A 25139-nucleotide genomic window follows, 5' to 3' on the forward strand; every position below is an offset into this window, starting at 1 on the left:
CTGTTCCGACCCTCCCACCCGATTAGCCAGGACGGCTCAGTGCGGTTGAATAGGGTAGATAGTTTTTCTGGTTATCACGATTGTTGGAGCTTGCCGTTTCAGGTACCTATTTCCACTTTGATTCTATCTAGGTAGTTACTATATAGTTTGCAAAATGGTTCTATTCAACATCCTATATTTTTCTGCTCTACAAATAGTATAGTTGGTTCTGTAATAAAAAGCGATTAGACGCTAGGAGGCAGCTTACGTAAATCAGGAGTGAAGAAATTATTTTATCCTTTAGAAGAGCACCGTTGAAACCTTATTCGAAAAGTAGTGAGGATTGTAATAAAAGCGGCGCCTGATTACAATTTTTGTTCTGATGGTTGACAACAAGTATCTTGACATGTTCTTTAAAAAAACGTATCTGTAAAAATGTAAATGTAAACTATTGATTGTTAATAAAGCAAAGCCTAGGTGCTGCATTCCGTTATCGAAACTTGTCCTTCTGTTCTTTAAGGCGACAGACTTCGCAGCCAGCTGTTAGAGTACAGGACCATTGCTGGGCTATTGCTACAACCCTATTGACTCTAACAGCCTACCGATTGTTAATACACTTGTTAATATACATTTTGTACAATCAAACGTTCGCAAATGGGCAACAATGATGGATATTGAGTAACCAACGCCGATAGAAATGGTGCGGCTACGGGACTGATAGAATTGGAAGAATAAAACAACTAGGTATTAGACTATCTAATATAACGGGTGGCAGTAGTTTAGTGAATAAAACATTCGGGTACCAACCGAAAGAGCATGAATGCGAGCCCCACTTGCCGTTGCACAACCCAATATATTTTTGGTTTACATCGAAATATTACAGTTCATCCAAATAATCATTCTTACGATTCCAGATCCGGCTAAAAGAGCGTGTCACCTTCGTGAGACCGAAGGAAGGCACTTCTGGAGGCATTGTTCTCAATCTATTTGACCGTTGATGATTGTTGTAATACGGCTTGCAGAACTTGAAGCACCCACAGATCGCCTGCCACACCAAGTAATTCTTGCAAAATTTGTTGGCCTTCTTCTTCCGGAACCCCTCCAGAATATCCAAGCGGGACTTGCCGACGAAAAACTCCAGACCAGGGATCTGCTTGGCTTCCGATTTAATGTACGCCTCGTCGTCCATTACGATGCATTTCGACTGCCCTAATCACTCGCAGTACAGCTTTCTGGCGCGGGATTTGGCCACCGTATTCTGTTTATCGGTTCGGCTAGGCGCGTTCCTTACTTTAAAGACACGAAGCCGGCTCGCTTCATTGTCTACTGGACAAACCAGAGGAAAAATTGACCTTCTTAGCCACGTCCCGCATGGAAAGGTTCGGATTGTGCTGCTCCCTCACCTTCATTGCTTTCACGGGGTCGGCCATCTTCGCTTTTCTTCCGCCACCAGCTCACCGCTGCGTTGTCTGGGTCTCCTTGAACGATTTATCACACGGGACGCGGTCCAATGGTCGATTCCCAACTGTTTCGCGATCCACCCGTGGGACTAGCTTGGATTTTCCACGACCGCGCTCTTATTTTTTTATCGAAGCACTTCTGGCTTGAAAGCCATCTCGATACCCACTCCACATGACAGATTTTGACGAAATTTCGCACATGTAAACATTAAACTCTAAACTGTTTTTCCCAAAATTTCATCAATTTTTACTCATGCAGTAAAATGTTATACACAAAAGAAACTGTTGCTTTTTCTCGAGTACAGTCTTTATGTACAGTTCGGACGGCGAAAAAAACGTTTGTACGTTGAAAACGTGTTTACCGTTGAAAAAAGAATTTTTTTTTCTCCCAGATAATCGAGTCCGACCTTTATACACTGGTGAAAGGGATCCATAGCCTGCACACCTGCACGAGCTGTAACAACCAACGATGTGAAACTTCGCAGCTTCCCGAGGTGCAATAATCAGCTTCAATTTTCTTCCTCGATCCTCAGTGCTACCTGGATATCCACAAAATCACCGAGAGATTAGCAGACCGAGGAACAACGAACCAAATCGACCACGTTCTCATCGATGGGTGATTTTTCTTGACCGACAGCTGTTCGCCGCCGTACATAGCTGACATTGTACAAACCCTTACTAGACCAGTAGTTCTTTATAGACTCGAAACTGTAACGCTACTAACGAAGGACATACGCGCCCTTGTCGTGTTCGAGCAGAAGGTGCACCGGACGAACGGAGAGTGGCGGAGGTTTATAAATCATAAGCTACAGGCACTGCTTGGAGAGATTCCCATCGTACATCTGACAAAAGTCGGTAGGCTATGGTGGGCCGGACGGATGCCTGACGACGGTGCGATGACAACAGTTCGATTTAATAGCTCCACCGACACCAAGGACAGAGGGGCTCATCGTGCTAGATAGCTCGACCAGGTCGATAGTGATTTGCGACTTCACCAGACACCTGCGAAATTAACGACCAGTGGCCTAAGATCAAATTGAATGGAGTGGACCGATCGAAATACTACGAGCCATTCTGGCACTAGACTGCTGACGACAACGATGAGCAGTACATGTAAGTTCAAAATTAACGATTGTACACCACTCGCTACAAAGCCATCCTCACGGCCACACATCAGGAAATCGCAACTACTCGCACCTACTAGATGAAGTTCTGACTTATTCTCTAGTTAGGTGCTTCAATCCTCGCAAGCGGATAGGTCGCGATGCACAGTCTCTTGATCGCTACCGTGGTACTAGCCGATGAAACTTCTAGCACACCTTACGACATCTATCCCCAGTATCAAGAGAATTCGTAGACTCGTGCTAGTAAATTATCACATTCAGGCATGTCGAGAATACAACGTGCACCGCATATTTTGTAGATCGCAAGGCAGCATACGATACAGTCCAACGCGCACAACAGTGGCAGATAGTACATGATAACGAATTCTCGGCTAAACGGCTGATCAAAGCCATCTTGGAACGAGTTATGTGCTACGTTCGCGTTCCCGGAACACTCGTCAATCGAGGTCAGCATTACGGTGATGTAATGGTCCTCTATGTTGTTTAACATCTCTATTGAGAAACAATTATCAACAATTGTAGCCAATTCCTAAGTTTCGCAGACGACCTTGACAGCAATACTAGAAACTTTGGGCCACCGCGGCGGTGGAAATTTACTGCGGACTGAAAACTAGGAGGCTAGGAGGATTGTAAGAGGGTCAAGAGAAAACAACGTCATCTGTCATGTCACTATTGACGACGATGAACTTGAAGTGGTTGATAAGTTCATGTTTTCGGGATTCAATTATGCACTCACCCAAGTCGGACGCAGGTCCATGAATATTATGAGAACTTGTTCTAATTTGCCCTTATACAAAAGGCACGTCGAGTCAGAAACACTTTCTTAACTCACCTTGTCAAGAGGCTTCACGTACTATGTCAAGGTCAACCTTGCGGCTACAGAGAACCTTAAACACTTTTTCGAGAGATATTAATCGTATACCTGGCGAAGTACTGGAGGTTACTTTGGGCCGGCCTCGTCGCCAGGATACCAAAATACGGAGAAAACTGTTATTCTCTAGGACGGCTCAATCGGATCCAAGCTGATTTATGAGCGTTGAGATGCCCAAGGTATTGGCGATGAGTATCCTAGGACCGAGTGGAACGGAGGCGATTTCTTGGTACAGTACAATGGTAGTATGCCACTGAAGAAGAAAAGGACAAAAAAGAAGAAGAACGAAACGGCTAATGGTGACCCAAAACAGGCCGCTTTGACTGCGAAAATGATAAAAATGTTTTTTTAGTATTTAGTATTTAGATGAACTGCATCTAAAATCTCACAGGTGTAACAAACACAAGAATCCGTTAGTGTCCGAAGGTGTTATGGGCTCACTCCAATGAAATTGTTGAGCTGCGGAGTCAAAGTGAGTTGTAGCTTGTACAAGTAGGTAGAGTTGCGAAGTCCACACTCGTTGTGGCCTAATTTTCTCACACACGCGTACTCATTCTAACGAATACGCCAGCCTAAGCATCCCTTTCGGACTCTTTATTCGTGCACTGCGACGAGTTTTTGCGAGTGTGTATTTGGCAAACAGCCACGGTCGTCGCTTTCGCTCATCATTGCAGCCCGAGCACCTGACATTCGCAAGGGCTCGCACTTCCGTGTAATAGAATCGAGGGCATAAGATGACGAAGAAAAGAAAAAGTAATGATAAATCCGTATTCCAATGTATTGTTTGCTGCCTTCGTGAGTAAACTATGCAGAAAGACGTTACGAGGCTGTGCATTTGCGAGTGGGTAGGTAGCAAAATGTCAGCACACAGCAACGGTGGCTATTTGTCGTACGCTTGCGTCAGTGATGTAACCACTAGGTGTTATGCTTCTCATACTCTCTCACGTGAGAATATGCATCGTTTGCTTCTCACTTGATTTGCAACATTGCAAGCAGGTACCCTGAAGCCATGATGTAATTATTGGCATACTACAATTTCAATGCTTTATTCCTAATCACCACCCATTGATGTCCTGTCTTATCTACTAACCTAAATTCCCTTGTTTATTCTTCACAGACATGAAAAAATAGAACCGTGATTGCACCGTCACAGTATTTGTCTGAAAGTGACCGATCAACAGTGTTTTATTACACACTTTGTGCCAGCGCTTGCCTTTCAGTTGGTCTCTGGACGTGACACTGAACTAACAATGTAGGAATCTCACCTGACCCTGCCATTGTCCTGTCATTAACTACTAATAGTTCGCTGAGAAATCTTCCAATGCTCAACGGAACTGAAGTACTAACGGTAAATCTTCAAACCGATTGCTTCAGAATTCGATATAAGCGTCTGAAAAGAAAAGCTCTAAGAGTATGTGTATTCACAGCGTACAGCAAAAGAAATAAACGGGGCATACCACAATAGTTCAAAATGTCGACCAACGTTTGAAATGGGCGGATAAGCCAACTGTCAAATAGAACGAGTGAGAGTTCATTTTCCTATGCTGCTCCAGCAAAAAATAACTCTCGCTCGGTTTGTTTGACGTTTGGCTTATCCGCCCTTTTCAAATGTTGGTCAACAAATAATGGACGCAGTGGTAAGGGTACCAAACAAATAAGGAGGAAAAAAGTGTATTCATGACCTACCACTACCACCAATGTTGTTTCCAAATTTCGGTATATTTCAAGTTAAAAATAGGTCTTTAAAATACGAAGCGTGGTATATTGCTGTGTTTTGCTTTTGGAAAATTTCTCGAGCCAAAAATATGGACGCTATGCAACATGTCTTTTGCCTGGGATGGTTAAAAGGATGGTCTATCAGCGCGGCATAACAATGAATTTGTCTAGTCTAAAAAAAAATCTTCCAAATTCTGTTACCTTGTCTATTATCAGTAACAAAAGAATTAGTAGGGCACCCAAGTAGCACACTTTAGGTCAATTTTGTTGAAGCAACCGGATTACGACTGAAATTAGTCATAATTTGGTTAATATTTTTTTGAAACGATGATTCTACAGTTGATGAAGGGACGGTAAGGGAAAGTAATGAAGAAGGATTTTTTTTTTCGAGAATGAAGGAGGAAGGGTGGAAAGGAAGGGGGGGTAATAGGTAGCTATGCTTAACAAGTTGTCGTTGTGACTCCTATCTTTTGTCCAATGCTGGAAGGTGCATGGGTCGAACCAAGCTGTAATCAGAGATTATAACCGGATTTGAACCCACAACACCTGCCAGGGCGTGTCGCTCACTGGTACCCTAATACCCTAATTAGTGTACACTGGTACACTAATACCACAGAGGCGCTGGATCAAAGGTACACGGGTACCAGTGAGCGACACGCCCTGTCAGGTGTTGTGGGTTCAAATCCGGTTATAATCTCTGATTACAGCTTGGTTCGACCCATGCACCTTCCAGCATTGGACAAAAGATAGGAGTCACAACGACAACTTGTTAAGCATAGCTACCTATTACCCCCCCCCCCCCCCTTCCTTTCCACCCTTCCCCCTTCATTCCCGGAAAAAAAATCCTTCTTCATTACTTTCCCTTACCTTTTGGAGAATCAAGATTTCAGCTAAATCGACGATAAACAGTCAAGAATCTAGCGGAATTAAGACTCAAAATGGCGCATTATATACTTCTAGGTAAATCTATCTGGTATACAGTCGGTTCCACAATCTTTCGACATACACTCAAGTCGCTTTTTACGCGCAGGATACGTCCCGCGTAAATCAAAACCGCGTAAAAAACCGCGTAAATTCCGAAAACCGCGTAAAAAACCAAAATTTCGCGTAAAAAAACTTTGTGGATTTCAACACTACGTGAAAAAATAGACGTTTTGAGCACATCCGCGTAAATTCCGAAAACCGCGTAAAAATAGTCGCGCAAAAAGCGACTTCAGTGTACTTGGCTCGGGAACTCGAGACAAAGCCTTCCACGAATACACTGACGACTCTACGTTTATTCGTTGTGTGTCTAATAATAATCGAAAAGCGGTTGATAAACATCAAATCAGCTGCTACTTTCTTCGGGCTGGTACCAAATGGCCGAAACACAAATGGCCGAATACGAATGGCCGAAATCCAAACGGCCAAATTCCAACAACAGTCACGGAAGGCCGAATCACGAAAGACCGAATCGCGAAAGGCCGAATCACGAATAGTCGAATCACGAAAAGCCAAATTTTCCCGGAATACCCAAATCAACCAAATTTTTATTGCTTATTTTGTTAGACCTTACATATTTTGAATATATTTTTTCATCTATTTTTCGTCAATGATAGGTGAAGGAAAAAAGCTTTTCGTAAAATTCTGTACCTTAGTTTCAGAAAAACAAGACATACTCTGCGTCTTATTTTTTTTATTTTGGTAGATATAAATGATTGATAGTTGTTTCTTCCCCTAAGCGCGAATGATTTACGTTTATTATACGGTGCGAGGCCTATTGATCGTGTTAGTAGCAAATATTTTCTAGATGATTCAGGGTGAGACTGCCGCAGGCCGCGAGTGTGCGCCGGTGACCCACCGTCGGAAGCGCCGGCCTCTGCGGGGGGGCAGCCTAGGTTTAATAGGTTTTCCTAGGTTTACTGACTAGTAAGGATTATCCCTTACCATATACCCAGCATTTGTTCAGGCTGAAGGCCGAAGGCTGAAGGCCGTGATGCGCCTTTATAATCAAAATTGCGAAAGAATTGACATCACAATGTCCAGAATCCAGATTAAACTACGACTTAGCCATAGGAATAATGTATAAGTAAACATTATAATAATATTATAGTATGTAATCTACAAATGCTTGACAAATAAATAAGTTTGTAACTATTTTCGGCCGAATATGACATTCGGCCATTCGTGATTCGGCCGTTCGTGATTCGGCTATTAGATATATTATGCCATTTGTTATTTCGGCTATTTGTGTTTCGGCCATTCGTGATTCGGCCATTCGTAGGTAATCCCTTTCTTCTATACCGCATTAAATGGAACTACACTCTAACCATCAATATTAACACCTATCTTCCGATCTAGAGCCATGTGAAATAGTTCTGGGTACCGTATCCAAACAGTTGCCTTGTATAATATCAAGTAGGTCAAGGAACCTATTTTAAGCGGTCTGGTCTGGTCGTATCACTGATAATTTGACCTTAGTATAAGCGATGGGTTGACTAAGTGAGGGATATCAGTATACCAATGTTCTTGTTAACATTTATTCTTCAAGTTGTTACTGTTGAAATTCTCTATCATTGAGCTAAACTTCTGAATTTTTACATAAAAAATTGAGGCACTGGAACTAATTTTAATCAGCCCGAATGCATTTTAATCACCAAGATACTTTTCTTAAGCAATCCTGAATTTTACTGATCTGTCCGAAATTGTTACTGTTATTAGCTTGCGATCATGGCATCAAATGACGCAATAAGCGCTTGCGTCATTTGATGCCATGATCGCAAGCTAATAACAGTAACAATTTTGGACAGATTTATACTACGGTATGGTATATTAATATTCAGTCCTTGACTTTTAGAAAGTAGCGAGGTGGTAATCCTTTTCAGCAGTAGCGAGGTGGTGCTTCAGCAGTTAAAAAATGAAAGTTTTTGACAACAATTTTTAATTTATCATGTTTCTTCTCGAAAACATAGGAAATTGTCTAATGTTAAGTGATTCAAGATGATGTTCTTATCAAAAGATTCTGAAAATCTGAACAAAATACTGCATTTTAAGCTCATATATGCTCAACTGATTAAAATATGCGTCCTGTGATTAATCCTTTTCTTAACCTATATTAGTTATAGTATGGTTATGCATCAAGTAATCATAAAAACATTAACTCGCTGAGACATTCACCATAAGAAAACGAGTGTTTTCAATACAGGGTTTTGAAACGTAGCATATGATCAACATACCTGATGATAATGGTTAACCCATTTCCTCCCAGCGTTGCGAAAACGCAACGCACTTTCATTCGATTCTAGAGAAGGCCCGGTTTAAGATAACAACTTGGACCCTGAGAAACAAAGAAAGATTGGAAAAAAATCTAATCGACCTGTTTTTGCTCAAAGGTCAGATGTTACATGTAACATAATTACAGCTGTGACAAAACAACAGGTTTTGCTATTTTTCAGACAGTTAGGGAAAAATGCTCAAAAAACTCGATTTTACCTCTATTAACGCCTGACCTATCAATCAGTGTTAGTAAGAATCGGTTGCTTGCCAAAAAAAAACTTTGTTTCATAATTTTGATTATTTTTGTAATTTTAAGATAGGTTTGAACCTTTGCGTTGCGAAAACGCAACGCTAGGAAGTAACGATATTCAAAATTTGCAACGGGAACGTTTGTTTTCGTTCGTTCGTTGCGGTGTTTCATTTGATGTTGTTGCTTTTTAGTAAACAAATAAATGTAAATCTTATCTTTCGTTTATTTAAAATACTCTGGAAACATTATAAAAGTTTACATAACATAGAATTCGCAGCTTCAAACACTGATGGCAGATGGAGAAGCCGTTGTGATAAGAGCGTAATAAAATTGTTAAAGTACCTTTACCTCCGAAATATCTATAGGAATTGAATGATGGCAACGACAGTTTCATGGACCCAAATTTAATGTTACAACCTTTCTGGAACGTGTTGCTGGCATTTAATCATCTGCGATGACACGCATTTAGCATTCAAACTGCATACTATGCGACTAGTGCAAAGTTGGTCTCCAACCCAAATGTTTCGATATCTATCATAAAACATAGCATGTAATACTCTAAGTCGTTCATTTAATCTTTATTAATACTCAAAATCACGAAAAAAAATCACAAATTTGATTTAACGGCATGACAGTATGAAGCATTTATATGCATAATAATGAAGGTATGCAAAAACGGTATACCCTTAACGCCCAGCGTTGCGTTTTCGCAACGTAGCGTTGCGGGACACAGGGTCAAAATTAAAAATACATGTCTGCGGCTTTTTCTTAGTTGATCTAAAAGAGAATTTTCCTGAAAGTTTCAACTTTCTTTCCCTGCTGGGAAAAGTGTGGGGCTTAATGGGTTAAACCATAATATAAATAGTAAGTGCCGTTGAAAAATTCCGTTTTTGGAATGTGCTGTTACTGTAACTTATGATCTTATGGTGATTATAGTGATTATAATAACGATGTAGTTATGACCATCTTCACAATTATTGTCATTTGTGCGGAATATTTTATGAAGATTGTACAGGGATACCTCGATATAAGACAACCTCGTTATAAAACAACCTCGATATAAGACAATTTCGATATAAGACAATTTTTACCTCGATATAAGACAAATTACTTTGATATAGTTGGTAACGACACCTGAGCCAATTTTCCAATCCAAAAGCGGCGCCATAAAGATGTTAATAATACAAAATAATGCTAAAAATTGTAAAAAACTAATAGCTCAAACAATTATAAATAGTTCAAAAAACGTAAACACACAACACAGAGCCAAATTATCGAGTGCTAATGCGAAAATGCTTGAAAAAATCATGTTTCGATATAAAACAATTTCGATATAAGACAACTTTTTGAAATTTTGAATTGTCTTTTATCGAGGTACCCCTGTACTTGCAGTTAAAAACTGATGTATTAAAGCTGTACTTTCAATCAAAATGCAAGTGTGATGCCGCTTACGTACTGTAAAACTGTACTGTACTGTACTGTTTTTACTATGTAAATTATTTCTGCAGTGTAAATAAGTAGGCGGCATAAGTAAGAAGAAAAACGATGCTTGTGGATGACATCGAGGGTTTTCCAAACACTGACAACAAAGACTGTTATATGTTAATATTATTTTTCTTCGCCAAATAGGCTACATAGGATGTGGACACCGATCTGCTACTTTACTGAACATGATATAAATTAGACCACTAGTGATTGACCGGTAACGAGTAGTTTCACTCGCAGCTATTATTTTGATAATTTTTGTGCAATTTCAGCTGATCGGGGGCGAAAAGTTTATGCTTTTCAACCAATAATTACCTTTACTAATCTGACCGGCTTCACTACATTACGGCCCTGTCGTTAACGTAGGAAGAAGAAACAAAAACCAGCATCACCCCTAAGAGGACGGATTTTCACAGCTAATGATTTCATGGCTATGAGAATGTACCCGAAAATGTGTTACTTTCAATCGAGCCTCCGCCAAATTTTCGAGGCTTGATCAAAACCATGATTGGTGTCCAAACCCAACGCAACGGATCAACAACTTTCCTTGGCCATGGTCTTGGCTACGCGGTGGCGCGGCGATCATTAACGAGCCGGCGAAACACAAAATAACACTGCACAGTTTGACTTCGTTTGCCTCTCTTGGGCCCTCCGGTGGCCCGCGGCCGGTTTTTTTTTCTTAATTTAGTATTTTCTGTTGACTCTACTTTCTCGTTACCCCCATCGTCAGGTGCGTCGTGTGGATACCCGCGCGCGCCTCTATACCTAAATGTAAGCGTGCATTTCAAGGTGAACGAAAAGAAAAATAAACCAACCAAAGTACCTACAGCCGCGCTCTGTCCACGCGGTAATCCGCAAGGAGCGGCATTTTTTACCGTCCAGCGAGGCTACTTTGGTGCGACGGAATCATCATCAAAAATTGCATTTTCATATGAGGCAATGCCAATGAAAATCAATTTTGGTCAATGAAATGTACGTAAATCAGTGTTTTACAAACGTCAGCGTTCAATAGCAGGCTGGCATTGAAAAAACTTATGCGACTTATGAGTTTCGCGTGGTTTCACTAAGCTTGTTGGCACGGTCAACGAAAGGTAATCAATTCTCATGCGATACGATGGATGAGCAATCTGCATACTTATTTAAATCCCCAAAGAGGGTTCGCTGCTAACGAAGGAGCATCGCTTGGTTTCCTCTTGTTTCCCCGGTCGTAGCCAGTCAGTGGGGAAATCGTGACGATGAATTTGAAAGTTCGGAGCAAGATTCCAATCTGGATGAATGTTTTGTAAAAGTTTAAACTGTGACGACTTTCGACAGATAACGCGCCAAACAAAGCAGTATCTCATCTTGATTATGCATCACAACATCGCCACTTCCGAAAGTTGTAGAGATTACCTAAATTTCGATTTACTCCAATTCAGTTCAACTGTTTGATAATGACTTCACACATTCGATAACAGCCTGCTCCAAATTGGTCGTAAGCAAACCGAATTATCCGCGCAAACAGCTATACACAGCAATCAATTAGCAGCCCGTTATCGGTGCGATTAATTGAACAGGTTTTCTTCTCACCTTCTATGTATCACTTGAATCTCCTCCTCACACATATGGTTTGGCTTGTGCGCGGCTTTATCAAGCCGTCCGTCGGCGTCTTTGATTTTGGCTGCCCACAGCAAACCATTATTGGTGGCCCCAAAAAAATGGTTCACATTTCATAGATGACCGAACAATTGTAATTGCGCGCCAACGCCAAACATAATTATCGCACCATTAGCGATTATTACAAAGAATATCGATTTATTGACCCTGGACATATCCACTGTCTCCGCCGTACTACTTTTATGACTTATTATTTTATACTCGGTGCTTTGCGTACTTCGAGGCCAATTGTGATGATGATCATGGGAAGTAAGAGCCATTTGTTTGAAACAATGTGATTATTCAGACTGAAGTGTCAAATTTTCTAGTCTTGATTTTGTTCTGATTCTATTACTTATTTTGCGGATTTCATCAGCGATTCGAATAAACTTTGGTGACAGTAAATTTAATAACAAATTATGACCAGCACAAAAGATGAGTTGCGGGAATTGTTCCATGCCTATGACGTGTAATGATAATGCTGGCAACTTGCTTAGTGACAAAACGGCGGTGGAAAACCAGGTGGAAAGAGCATTTTCGGACGCTGTTAAATGGGGCGGTAAACACGGAGATCAGCAGGAACATGATAAGAATTATGAACGATGGCCAAGCTGTAGAGCTACCTACACAGGAGGAGATTAAAAAGGCAATCCTTGAGCTGTAAAACGTCAAAGCTGCTGGAAAGGACGGCAGATCATTCAAAAGCGGGGAACGAGCGACTGTACGCAGTAATCCAGTGGATCTTAGTCAGGATCTGAAAAAAAGAACAAGAAAGAACCAGAGGAGTGGTTGGACCACCTGTTCACCTCTTTATGGACTTTAAGGCGGCGTACGATTCAGTCAAACGGAATGAGCTGTGGCCGATAATACTAGAACATAGCTTCCAGGCAGCCGCGAATCGGGCTTCCTACGGGCTACATAGCCAGCTGAAGTCCCGTAATTTGCAACTTCTCACCAAACTGACGCTCTGTGTGTTCTGCAGAACACTAATCCTCCCTTTACGTTGACGTTGGGTATTTTGAGTGTAAAATTCTGCGAACTATACTTGGTGGCAAAATGGAAAAATGGACTTGAACTCAGACTTAACAGAAAATAGTAAATTAGACTTATATTTGGACTAATTTGGCAATGTAAGTTTGTCTCAAATTAAACTGGAAACCGGGCTTAAAATTGAATTTGAAATTGGACTTAAATTTTGAGTAATTTGAACTGGAAGTTTTATTTAGAACTAAACAAAAAATTCCACTTAAAAGGGAATTTGAATTTTTTTGAAATAGGACTTGAAGTTTTACTTAAAATTGGAATTGAATTAGGCTTGGAATTGGATTTGAAATTAAAGTTGAAATTGGACATGAATTTGAAATGACTGGACATTGGATTTGAAATTAGTCGTAAATTAGATTAGACTTCGAATTACATTTAAAATTCGACTTGAAATAGACTTAAATAGGAATTCAAATTGTACTAGAAATTGGACTTGAAGTCAGACTTAAAATCGGATTTAAATTAGACCTGGAATTGGGCTTAAAACCAAACATGCAATTGGGCTTGCATTTGGACATGGACACGAAGTTTTACTTGCAATTTAGATTGGTATATTTACTCTTACTCTTTTATATGTTTTATCTCTTTTCTGTTCCTTTATTTCTCTTTTCCAGTCTCATTTTTCCATTGTTTGTTCCTGTTTTCTTTCTTTATGTGCGATCTTCAAGGTTTTTTTCTTGCTTTTATTCTTATTTCTCCAGTTTTCTCTTATTTCTCTCATTTTTCTTTTTCCGTACCGTGCTTTCTGTTTCATTCTTCTGAACGTTTCTTATTCCATTTTATCTTATATTCAGTTCTGTTCTTCACACATTTTCGGCAATTTTCTTTCCTTTTTCCGTTTCCAGTTTTCGTCTTTTGCTAACTCTCCTCGTTCTCGTTTTTCGTCTTCGTTTGTTCCATTTTTCTTCTTTTGGATGCCCGTTTTTTTCTTATTTACTGTAACGTTTATTCTTTTTTCGGGTCTCTTTTACCTTGCGTTCTCTGGGTTTCCTTCTGTAACTCTCGTTTTTTCACCATCTTCTCTCCAGTTTTACTGGTTTCTTTGGTCTGTTTTTCTTCTCTTACTTTTCCGTCACATTTTCATCTTGTCCCATTTTTCTCCTTTTTTCCATTTGACCTTTTTTCTAGTTTTCTTAGCTTCCTGTATCTATCTATCTTCTTTTTTCACTCTTGCTATTTTTCTTTTCGTTTTTGGTTTTCTTTATTATCTGTCATGTTTTTTCTTGTTCTGTCCCATGTTCTTCTCTCTCTCTCTTTCTCATTTTTCCTTTTCACTGCCCGCTGTTTCCTTATTTTCTTCCATCCCTGTCTCGTTCTATGCTCTTTTTAATCCTGATTTTTCGCTTGTTTTTCTTCTTGATGTTTTCGTTTGCCATTTTTCGTTAGTTTTCTTCCGTTTTTCCTCATTTTCAGGAGCGTTTCTCTGTTATTCCAGTATCGTTTTTTATTTCCTGTTCCGTTAACTCTTTTTCTAGTTTTTTTATTTACGTCTGTTCCATTCTTCCTCTTATTATGTCCTGGTTTACCTCCTTTTCTTTCACGTTATGTTTTCTGTTTGTCTTCCGCTTTTATATTTTTCTCTCCATTACCCACGTTTTCTGTTCTCGTTTCTCATTTTTCGTTGTCACGTAATTTCTTCCTTTCTTTTCCTCCTCTTCGAACCCAATTTTTTTTCTTTTTGATTTCGTTATCTCTCTTTTTCTGTGCAGTTTGACCTCATTTTCTTTTTCTTTTTCCTCGGTTGCTCATTTTTCCTACTTTTCTTAACATTATTATTTTATTTCTCTTTTTCAGTTCCGTTTTTCCCCTTTTGTGTTCCGATTCTTCTTTTTTCCGTTCTTCGATCTTCTTTTTTCCGTTTTTTCTCTCTTTCTCTCATTTTTCTTTGTTTTTTCCGTTTTTTTGTTTCTTTGTTCCGGTTTTCTCCGTTCTCTGTCCCATATTTTCTTCAGTTCCACTTGTTTTCTTCCGCTCCGCGTTTCGCGTTCAGTTTTTCCGCTTGTTTATCGCACAGTTTTTGTAATTTTCTTGCCCGTTACCCTCCTTTTATAGTTTCAGTTTCAGTTTTCGTCTTTTCTAATTCTCCTCCTTCTCATTTTACGTCTTCATCTGTTCCGTGTTTCTTCTTTAAGATGCTCCGTTTTATTCTGTTTCGCTGCTATATTTTGTTTGGCTTTTTTTACTCTCGTTCATCTATTTATCTTCAGTTTTACCATCTTTTTTAGACTGTTTTTCTCGTTTATCCTTTGTTTATCTGTCCAATTCCAATCTTATCCCTTTCATATTCATTCATCATTCCCATTTTGTCCCATTTCTCTCCATTTATATCCCATTTGACCCGTTTTTCCCGTTTTGCTCGTTTCCTCATTTTTTCTATACTTTTCCCGTTTAGATTTATGTTGCGTTTTACTTTCTTATCTAGTTTTCCCACTTGTTCATTCTCAACTTTTCTGTCCCGTCTTTCTTCTATTTGTATCGTTGCTTCTATTCCGTCTTCTCTCTATTTGTATCTTTTCCCTACTTTGCTCTCTCGGTTTTTCTTTTTTCTGTTCTTTCTCTCCCCGTCCGCCTATTATTATCCTCTTCAGTCGTGATTTTGCTGTTTTCGGTTTCCGTTTTCTTCTTGTTCCTTCCGTTTTTCATCATTTCAGAGCCGTTATTCCTTATTTCAAGTTTCAGTTTTTACTTTCTATTCCGATGGCTTCTTTTTTGTTTTCGTCGATTCCATTAATCTCTTCTTTTCCCTCTGGCTTTTTTCTGTTCGCTGTTCTCTTTCTTTTCCCCTCCAATGTTAACCCTTTTTATTCCTGATTTTTCTCTTTGCTGTTTCGTTTTTTTTTCTTTCGGTTTTCCTCATTTTTGGCTCGTTTTTCGGCTTTTCAAGTTTCATATCAACAAGTTACAAGTTTTCTATTCCGTTTATTCCTTTTCTGTTTTTATTTTGTTCTCGTCTGTTCCGTCCTTCTTCTTCAGTCTTCAGTTTCCCGCATTCCCTCATTTCCACTTCCGTTTTAACTTCCTCCTCTCTCTCTTTTTTCTTTTTTAGTTTCGTTTTTCCTCCTTTTCTGTGTAGTCTCCTCCTTTTCTTTTTTGTTTTTCCAGCTTTCTTTATCGTTTTTCCATCTTTTCTTTACATTTTTATTTTACTTCAGTTCCGTTTTCCCTCTTTTTGTGTTCCGATTTTTCTACTTTTGTATACAGTTTCCTTGACGTTTGCTCTTACTTTCTTCTTTCCATTTCTCCTCTCTTTCCCCTCGTTCTTTTTTTCGAATCTTTTTTTCTGTCCCGTGTTTTCTGTTTCACTGTTGCGTTTTTCTCTATTTCCTGTCCCATTTATTCCCACTCATTTTCTATCATTTTCTCCTCCTTCTCGATTTTTGTCTCCATTTGTTCCGTGTTTCCTCTTTTAGATGCCCCGTTTCTTTTTCTATTTTGTCGTTACGTTTCTATTATTTGGCTCTTTTATCTCTCGTTTTTTTAACTTTTCTCACCCTTGTTTTCTATTCCGTTTCCCCTTCTTGTTTCGTTTTCCCTATTGTTCTTTTCCGTATTCTCAACTCTCAACAATTTCTATCACGTTTTGTTCTTATTCTATTCCGTCTATTCTCTCTATTTGTATCTTTTCCCTACATTTCTCTCTCGGTTTTTCTTATTTCTGTTCGCTGTCCCCTTTTTCTTCCCGTCCGCCAATTATTATACTTTTCAGTCCGAATTTTGCTGTTTTCTGTTCCGTTTTTCATCATTTTTACTTTCAGAGCCGTTTTTCTTTATTTCAAGTTTCAGTTTTTACTTTCTTTCTATTCCGTTAGCTCTTTTTTGCTTTCGTCTGTTCCATTAATCTTCTTATTATGTCCTGCTTTACCTTTTTGACGTAGGACCACGTCTTTGTTTACTGTCCAAGCAGCAATCTGAGTTTCATTGTACTCTTATGGTGGCCTTCAAGACCAATTTTGGACTTAAATACCATCATAAGAGTGTAATAAAACCCAAAATGTTACTTGGGTATACTGGGTAGCACTTTGTTAAAACGAAAATAGAAGTGTAACGTCTGAATGAAAGATTTCAAATGGTAATAACTGCTAAACTACTAAACGTAACTGACCAATTTATATGTCGTTAGATAGATAAAATGACCAGCAATTTTATAATATTTATATATATATATAAATGCATTTCTGTCTGTCCGTCTGTCTGTCTGTCTGTCTGTCCGTCCGTCTGTCTGTCTGTATGTTCCTTATAGACTCGGAAACTACTGAACCCATCGCACAGTGGTTCAAAAGGCGAAATACGTGATCGTGTGATATTGCGCCGAAACGTGAAGCTTTTCGCATGTAGTGTCTTTAGGAACATTTCTTGGTATAATAAGCCTCTTCTTGTGAGAGAAATTTTTGGGTGATTGATTCCCTTAGAAGTGAGATACGAAATTTATTTTCTCTTATATTCGAGATACAGGTGTTGTACTTTCGGCAAAGTTATTGTAAATATTAATACAAACAACTTTGTCAAAGACACCATACTTGTATCTCTTCATGGAAATTATCTATTAAGCGTTATTCGTGGACAAACCCTTTAAAACAGTTTTTAAACCCTGACTTATTCTGGTCAATTTTGACGTGTTCATAGTGTTCTAGAAAGTTGTTTATCTTGCTAAAATCAACGTTTCTGTAGAACATTATTATATGTTATTTTTCAAAGTTTCGGAGATTTTGAGCTTTTTTGGTGAAAAATAGTACTTCTTTGAGTTTAAATATTTCCCAAGGTGGCAAATGGTGGCAGATCAAACAACTCCTACCTAAAAGTACAACAAAAACCCTGTAAAAGTAAGTGTCAATTGACTGTATCCGTTTGTATCCTCAAAAGTTATATTTGTTTTCAAAATCCATCTCAGTCATGTTTACAGAACAATTAAACTGTACTCCGGATGCAATAAGCGCCATAAGCGCCAGGCGAAAAAATTGTTGTTAACTTAACTTGTTAGAAAGCGATTGTCAACGTAAACAAAATGGCGTTTATTGCATCCGAAGTACAGTTTAATTGTTCTGTAAACATGACTGAGATGGATTTTTAAAACAACTATAACTTTTGAGGATACAAACGGATACAGTCAATTGATACTTGCTTTTACAGGGTTTTTGTTGTACTTTTAGGTAGGAGTTGATTGATCTGCCACCATTTGCCACCTTGGGAATTATTTAAACTCAAAGAAGTACTATTTTTCACCAAAAAAGCTCAAAATCTCCGAAACTTTAGAAAAATAACATATAATAATGTTCTACAGAAACGTTGATTTTAGCAAGATAAACAACTTTCTAGAACACTATGAACACGTCAAAATTGACCAGAATAAGTCAGGGTTTAAAAACTGTTTTAAAGGGTTTGTCCACGAATAACGCTTCATAGATAATTTCCATGAAGAGATACAAGTATGGTGTCTTTGACAAAGTTGTTTGTATTAATATTTACTACAACTTTGCCGAAAGTACCAAACCTGTATCTCGAATATATGAGAAAACAAATTTCGTATCTCACTTTTAAGGGAATCAATCACCCAAAGATTTCTCTTACAAGAAGGGGCTTATTATACCAAGAAATGTCCCTAAAGACACTACATGCGAAAAACTTCACGTTTTGGCGCAATATCACACGATCACGTATTTCGCTGTTTGAACCACTGTGCATCGGTGTGAAAATTTGCATGCAGGGGTTTTTGGGGCCGGGGAATGATATTTAGAGACCTCTCCGCCCGTAAGAAGGGGGGCTCTTATACAAATGAAACACAAATTTCCGCATAACTCGAGAACTAATCAATCAAATGGAACCAAATTTGGCATGTCGGGGTTTTGAGAGGCAATATTTTTTCTTTGGTGTATTGAGACTACTTTTCCCTCTAAGATGGAGGGCTTCCATACAAATAAAATACATTCATTACTATTTCAACCTTTATGATGCACAAAAGTGATTTAAAAAAAATATATGTGTCAATGGTTGCAGGTGTTGTACTAATGAGCCCCTGTGGACCTATTTGCAAAGCCACCATTGCATTCAATGAAGAATTGAATCTGAATATTTCATTCTTCTCTTTGAAACATTCACTTAAACAATGACACTCACAAATTCTTATAAACATGCATATGCCAGAAATGCAGTTTACATAAGTCTTTGAACTAATGATCTGATATAGTCCTACGTCACCCTTTCGTGCAACCCTTAGGGTTGTATACCTTGTAGTTTCTTTTTCTCCATTTTCCACTTTTTCTGTTCTCGTTTCTCAATTTTCGTACTCACATACTTTCTCTTTTTCTCTTCCTCCATTTCTATTCCATTTTTCCTACTTAATTTTGTTTATCGTTCGTTTCTGTGCAGTTTGTTCTTATTATGTTGTTCGTTTTCTTGGTTTGCTTTGTCGTTTTTCCTACTTTACTTCTTTTCTCTTCAGGTTTCCCACTTTTCTGTCCAGTCTCCTCGTTTGTGCCTCGTTCCTTCCATTTTGTCGCGGTTTTGCTTTCGTGTTTTTATTTTTTTTTTGTTCACGTTTTTTCTTCTCTGTCTGCCTCTCTCTTTTGCGTGTTCTTCTTTTTGTATCCGGTTTGTCCTTTTGTTGTTAAGATTTCCCACGTACTCTTTTCCGTTTGTTCTTTAGGAGCGGCAAAAGACAGTAGAATCAATATATATAGAATGCCAGTGTCGCTGTTTTACTATGGGACTCATTGTGGTAAACATGATGCTAACAATCTGTATCAAGTCTGTGAATCTGGAACTTCATTGTCAAAGTTGCTCATTGTTATTTATCTGTTCTTCATCTGTGCGCTCGTTGGTGCTGTCATCAGTGCGCTCATCGCTGTGTTTTCATGCCAGTGAAAGGTTTTTAAACGTTCTTTTTCTTTTCGTCCGGATGAATTGAATCCCACAGCTGCGCCCTTTTGCACCGATTTTTTCAGAAATTTGCAGCAAGCGAAGTTTCCAATCACATTACTTGGCAGCCATATTTGAAATTTTAAACTGGTTGTCAAAGTTTGACAATGAGATTCCTTTTTGATGAATCTCAGGCACACACACATATGCATATATACTGTAAATACATTATCTGAACAAGTGTGATGTTTACCACGCGCACTGCAGCGACACTGGCATTCTATATATATTGATTATACTCAAAAGACGGACCACCACTAGATTCACAACATATACAGTTAAAAATTCCTACATAATTAAAATTATATTGGTTACTCAAGGTTAAAAGTTGTTGCAGGTTAACTGTTGATGATGCTGAATTTCGGCTTTCTGATATAATATAAAATAACCAAATTTAAATTTTACGAAGCAAAGTATTGTATTGCAAAAACTGGCTTTTACGACATTTCCTGCCGTACTCAACCGTCAGTTTTACCGAACAGTTCGCCTTTTTTTTTGCCTTTTTTGTGTTTCAGAGAAAGCGAAAAGTTTAACGAGCGCTCGTAAAATAAAACAATTAGGACTATCGAACTGATTACTCCGCCCGAAAGTTGACTGGGTTCGTGAAAATAAACTGACTGCACCACCTGCAGGTGCTGTTGCGTTTGCCCTTTTGGATCTTCATACCCACGAGTAATTGCTGAACATGACCAGTCATTAAATTCGAACCAATCACGTGCCTTGAGTTGCGAACGGTTTACCGGCTGAAATTAATGATGTATCAGTTGCACATATGTGTCTCAAAGAATAAAAATAAACACTCAAAATAGCGTTATCTTTCACTTTACTGCTAATTAAATATTTATTTGGTTTTTTTCAGTTCTGCAGCATAATGAGTTTTTAGTACTCTCACACAATAATATAAAAAGTCTTTCTATATGGTAGTCCTTCCAATACGCATAATGAATGGTAGAAGAAAGTAATGGAACAAAGGTGTTTTATAGCGGGAAATAGAGCAAAAAATTAGATAAACCGAGAATCATTGGAGCAAAACTTACTTGGTTCGAAGTTCATTACCCGTTATCATACCGAGAGCTGCGCGGATTGAAGTAGGTTTTAAATGGGGCCACTTAAAACGGGATTCGAACCCAACTTTTCTACTAGATCCCTGACTCGCTGATATTGTGTAGCATCTGAAGCACATTCCAATATAAAAAACCAGATTCAGAAATATAGTCGATCAGCTACTGCAATAATCGATAACCTTATCAACACATATAGAGCGACAGTTCATAGTATCGATTTTTAAGTCATTGAGAATTATTATTAAGTTTAAAGTTTACTTATTAAAAATAGAACTAATAATTGAATACCAATTCTTAATTGCATGGTATACTTTTTGCAACCTTTGTTGGTAGTTGGAGGGTCATCTACTGATATTTATTGAAAAAAAAACGACGAAATTCTCCCTAGTATGCAATCCTAACTGACAAAGCACCCCAAAAAGCACGAAACAATTCTCAGGTTTATCCCAAATAAACAGTTCTTCTGACATTATTTCGAGTCGAACGTCATTGCGATCCAAATAAACATTTCCCGAAACCGGCAATTAAACGTACTTCCCAGCATTAATTTTGGCATTCTCTTCTACATACGAGTGGTCGGAGCTTTAAGAGCCATTTCGATCATCGGAATCAAATCAATCAGAAGCAAAACTAGCACTGCTTTTCCCAACAAAGCATGTAAACGGTTGCATTTAATGTGCTGGAAAACTCTTCGGCGAGTGTCTGATGATCCAACCCGTTGCAACCGGGCGGTGATTAAAGCCATACCGCCACACCACCCTCATTAGCACCAACAATCCAGACAGAAAAATATTCATTCATTGATATTTTCCTTGCGATAAAGCTTGTTTTTCACTGCTACACACTATGCAATACACCTATATTGTTGTGGCTGTTGGCATCCAAAATTGATTAAGGGTTCCATTAATGCGCAAAATTGGTTTCCTTGATATGTAGGTACATGGCACGTCCGCAAGTCGATTCGGCCGGCCGCGGTGATGGTTTTGGTTACATCATTTTTTCTGCCATTTACTTTGCACTAAACGATTGCATATATTAATAACTCGAGTTCGGACCGTAACAAGGAAGCCACTGATTCGATTGGCGACGATAGAGTGGAAAAAAAATTTAAGCAAAAAGTGATTGATTACTTCATCGTGTGTTGAAGTGAGTTTTTGCCAGTATGAAAGGGAATTTGCATGCACCAATTTGGCAGAAGAAGATCATTTACGAGTCCTAATGATAGTAGTAATGATTGTAATTATAAGAAAAGTAGGACGTTTGCCCAACTTGACAGATGACTGCATCCGACTGATTTTTACTTACGTCAAATTATGCACACAGTGCCACGGTCTTTAGGTATGTAATTGCACATAGGTTTTGGCACCAATTATTGACTTCTTGCACTCTAAATTTGTAGGGTTTTACAGGAAAGGCTTCAAATTAATAATGAATTGAAATGGGTCATGCTGGCCGCATGCCAATTATAATAATTACTGCAGAGCCGAACGGACATAACTTTCCGAAGAGTGAAATGGAAGTAATGATTAAAACAGAATCGACTTACGAGAGTTTATCCTAAACTGTTTTCTTCATGGAATCAACTAACATTGAAATTAAAAATAACCACAATTAAGTATGAGTATATAAAACAAATTTGAAAAAGTTACCGTTTTTTAACCATTTCCTTCACGAACAATTTTTTATAATATAAATTGTTTACGACAATAATATCAACAGCATATTTGCTAGGAACGTAAACCATTGAAACTTTTATTATCTGCTCCAAGAGATAACAGATTTTTTCCATGATCTTTAGGTTGTGAAAAACATTTCAATTTGCTGAATATGCTCCATCCAACTGTTTCACACACACAAAATTCCTGTTTTGATTTCGCTAAATACCGGATCCACAAAAAAAATTACCTATTCTCTTGTCGAACAAAAACGACAAGTGAAAACAACCGACCCGCGGCTGGTCTGTCTGTCTGTCTGGTGGTCATCAATTGGCAGAAATAAGCATTGCTGGTCGTTGCCCAAAATTCACGGCATTAACTTACGGGTTTATCGCGCCAAAACGTCTGGGTAATCGAAACGAAAACGAAAGTGAAACGCGCGACAATGACAAATAGGAAAGACAACGTGCATGGCAAGCAAACAAAATGAATTGGCAGTAAGATTAAATCCCCTCCCTCTCATCTGCACCCTCGCCCGGCACGGTACGCTCGATCCGCTTGATTGTGCACTTTTCGGGCCCACTGACAAGGGACCGAAGGTAGCAAACAACCGTGAGGCATATGGCGACGACGACGACGGCGGTGGTTAAGCGCACGCGTGGCTACGCTCCGCTCAGCAGATGGGCCACCCGGCGCTGCTTCCGAAGATACCCGGAAGGTTAATGACCCTGCCGCAATCCAGCTGATCGTGATTTGAATCCCATTTACTTGATGATGGGAGCCACTCCATGGGGTTTTAATAGCAGACACAGCATGGTGGTGCTAGAATTTTATGCTTATGTACCAAACCAAATCGGTAATTAAGTTCAAGAGCAACCAACGTAGCTTACATCATCGCAATTATATGCGATGATTCGCTATTTATTTGTTTCAGAATTCATTTCTCATCTTGAATCCGTTTTGTAAGTTTACATGCTGGCATTCATGCTTAAAAACCCCGTTTTAGTTGAAAGCCTTTCTTTAGCAGAAGATTGCGCAATTAACCAACTGGCTGTGTAATTGTCGGTAGATGCAGATGTGTTCTGCCGTGGTATTAAAACTCATTCCAAACTAGAAACATTACGAAGGTTAATTATTTTTTCTCCGATTCTCCCCGATAAGTGCAGCAGAAGGCCTGTAAATAACCGAAATAAAGCAAGTAGTAGAAGAACTGAAGTAATAGAAGTACGACGTTCAATTTTGCACCTCGTTCACAACAAAACACAGCAATTATATTTTATTTTTAAGCGACCCTTATTGCTTTTGCTTTTCTTACTTTTCAAATTTAAACTGCTTTAGGTGCTATAATCTCTCTTTATTTCCTAAATAATCTTCCTATCCTATTTTTACAAAAATTTATAATATTGCAATTTTTTTAACTCCTCATTTTATGCTTTTTTCCTTAAATTTTCTACGTTTGTACTTAAGTTGCGTACTTTCTCTCTTAACTTTCATACTTTCTGATTTTCTGTTTTTAAAATTCGCACTTTCTTCTTCTCTTCCTTATCATTAGGGTATAATGAGGAGGGCAACTGGGAAAAAGCGCCCAACGTAGCTTTAGTCATCCCAATCACCTACCTAGCGCCTCCACGTGGCCATACTTGGAAATACTGTGAAATTGTATAATTGAGCAGTTAAGCTAGGAGGTGCGGGGTCGTATGGTTTCCAGTTTCTAATCTTACAACTGTAGTTTTAGGTAACCATAGAACCACACAACTTTATTTTCAAGTGTTATATTATTTAAACTAATATTTTCTGTAGAATAATCTATTTTCAGAGAAAGAAATGACGCGCTATATCCTTGGCCAATTGCAGGCTGGCTTCTGGTCTAAATGCCACTAGTTCATCCTCTTTATACTTTCTAATATACTTTTTAATATATCGCATTTTTCCTTTAACTTTCCTTAACTTATTCGTTCGCTAGTTCTCTTACTTTCTTCGTGTGTCAATCTTTAATTCTCTACTATCTTCGTTAACCTTCTTGTTTTCTTCTATAATATTGTGTTATGTACATACTCCCATTCACTTAGGCCATTGCAAATTATTTTTAAAGTTTTTGTCACCTACACCTCCCCCCCACCCCCACACATTTTCAAGTTTAAACTATTCATTTTGATTTTCACATTTAAACTATAAATAAAAAATCAGAGGGGTTGTGTACAAGACACGACCGCATATATAGGTGACGCAGGACTACGTAAGTCTGCTACATGCTACATGCTACATGCGTTGTATGTAACATTTATCAAAGTAGTAACATTGCATACGTTCAATTCTCAAAAGATGGTGCATTTGAAAACAATTTAACAAAATCAAGAACACAAACTATTGCTTTCCTGCTACCTTACTGAAATTAAAGATTGTTTTTATTATCCATGGTTTCCCACGTTGAAGGGATTTTACCAATTCAATCCTATTTTATCAACAGCACATCTTTCCACTACACTTCTAACGAAACGACAAGCATGCGTATTCATACGGAGTCGTATTATAACCGAACAGTACAGCTGTAGCACATTTTTCCAACACAGATATCAAGTTCGCCGGGGTTTAATCGTCTCGCAGTAAAGAATTTGCGATCTGTTGGGACAACGAACTTGTGTCATTTTTTCTGGCACACTTCCCTAACACAGACATCAAATTGGACTAA

General features: G+C 38.6%; 1 protein-coding gene across 1 annotated transcript in view; it reads right to left on the reverse strand.

The window, feature by feature from the left end:
* LOC128737225 (myosin-IIIb-like) overlaps positions 1–25139 on the reverse strand; it is a 157564-nt gene that overhangs the window by 124506 nt on the left and 7919 nt on the right. The gene's annotated exons all lie outside the window — the stretch shown is intronic.

This window comes from Sabethes cyaneus, chromosome 2 (assembly GCF_943734655.1).
Source record: "Sabethes cyaneus chromosome 2, idSabCyanKW18_F2, whole genome shotgun sequence".
NCBI lineage: Eukaryota > Metazoa > Arthropoda > Insecta > Diptera > Culicidae > Sabethes > Sabethes cyaneus.